The sequence below is a fragment of the Mustela lutreola genome, chromosome 7, assembly GCF_030435805.1.
Source record: "Mustela lutreola isolate mMusLut2 chromosome 7, mMusLut2.pri, whole genome shotgun sequence".
NCBI lineage: Eukaryota > Metazoa > Chordata > Mammalia > Carnivora > Mustelidae > Mustela > Mustela lutreola.
In genome coordinates, this window is record NC_081296.1 from 118,029,487 (window position 1) to 118,031,643 (window position 2,157).

The window sequence follows — 2,157 nt, forward strand, 5'->3', positions numbered from 1 at the left end:
TCTGATCAGGTAAGTGATGAACTCATTAATGCAATATTATAGTCCTATTTTCTTTGTTTTCTCATGGCTTTAGGGCTGGGGTTGGGGCTCGTCAGAGCGGTCTTGTAAGCCAGCAGAATTCAGCCCCATTGGATAAAAAAGTTAAGGGTAGAAAACTCAAGAGCTGGCCAGGGCTCTCTCAGATACTCTTGGTATCACCTTTACCAGGAGTGCTCGCATTTTATTTCATTTTAAAAAAAGATTTTATTTATTTACTTGAGAAAGAAAGAATGAGAGAGAGCGAGCACGAGAGGGGGAAGTTCAGAGGGAGAAGCAGACTCCCTGCTGAGCAGGGAGCCCAGTGTGGGACTCAATCCCAGGACTCCAGGATCATGACCTGAGCTGAAGGCAGTTGTTCAACCAACTGAACCACCCAGGTGCCCCTGTGTTTGCATTTTAAAAGGGACTCTTAAATATACAAAACTTAAGACCTGAAAGAATGTATTTAAAAAGGCAAAATTTAAGTTTAGTAGTGGGGGAAGAGTGCTGGGCTAAATAATGGCCACCCAAAGATGGGTATGTCCCAATCCCCAGAACCTGTGAGTATGTTGCCTTATATGGAAAAAGGGATTTTGCAGGAGTGATTAAAGTAAGGACTTTGAGATGTGGGGGACTATCCTAGGTAGAGCTAATATAACCACAAGGGTCATTGTAAGGGAGACAGGAGGGTCAGAAGCTGGGAGAAGAAATATGACAACAGAAGTAGAAGTTGGAGTGATGTACTTTGAAGGTTGAAGAGGAGGTCCCACGAGTCGAGAAATTCAGGAAGCTAGAAAAGGTGAGGATTCTTGCCTACAGCCCTGGAAGGAACTTGGCCTTTGATTTTTAGCCTCATAAAACTCACTTTGGACTTCTGACCTCCAGAACTGTAAGAGAAATTAGTTTGTGTTGTTTTAAGTCACTAAATTTGAGGTAATTTGTAACAGCAATTATAGAAAACCAACACAAAGGATATCTTTAGGGTAGAGGCTCCTTTCCAACATCCTTTAACCACAGGCTACCCTAAGACCTGCTTAGGATAGCTTTTTTTTTTTTTTTTTAAGAATTTGTTTATTTATTTGAGAGAGAGTGAGAGATACTCCAGTGGGGGGAGGGACAGAGGGAGAGGCTCTTCAAGACGACTCCCCACTCAGTGGGTAGGCTGATGAGGGTCTCGATCCCATGACCCATGAGATCATGACCTGAGCCGAAACCAAGAGTCAGATGTTTAACCAACTGAACTACCCAGGTGCCTCTAAGGATAGTTTTTTTTTTTTTTTTTTTTTTTTGCCAACCAGTCTTGAGTTTCCATACAGACACCTGTGGGCTAGAATCCTGAGCAGAAAAGCTGCCGTGGTTAACTGCCTATGACATGCACGGCTGATGCTCGCAGTCTGTCTGTCTGTCACGGCTCACCAGGGTCCCTGGGCTCCTGCATCTCCCTTTGAGTCCAGAGCACTGTGTTCCTAGAAAGTGAGAAAGGCAGACAGGTTGTGAGGAGGCCTCTCCAGGCAAGGATGGTTGGCCAAAAAATTAAGGAGTGACATGAAGGGCACCTTTCCTCTTGTCACTCTGCTGCAAAAGTAGCCTAAGGAAATAGTTTTGAGTCTACTTCGAGCTGAAATGCTTGGTGGGCAGGGGGGGAACCACCCATGGCATGAACTTCAAGTCATTTAGCCGATTTCCTTAATTTTTTTCTCCACCCCTGTGGTGACCCTGACAGGCTCTCGAAAGAGGTCCTTCTTTTTAAGGCTGTTTTCTTTCTTCAATTAAGCTGCACACACTAAATGGAAATAAAGAGGACATCGCTTAAAATGTGACTTTAGGATGAAATGGAATATGAAAAGGCTTAAATCCGTTTTAGAGACAGCCTCTTCTGTCAGAAATCAATACAGCCCATGCGTCCCACAATGTGTCAGTTCATGAAGCAAAAACGACTCGAACTCTCAATTTAACATTTTCAAAGCCGATATTAAATTCCAAGATTTTATATCTGCTGTTGCCCATTTAGGACCAAGTTATAAATCTGAAGTCTCTCCCCAGCTTACGAGTCTGACAGTACTCGATAAAAACTTTTATAATCAAGTTCGATAAAGAATCACAAATCTCCATCCTGTGATTTTTTAGCTTACAACAGTC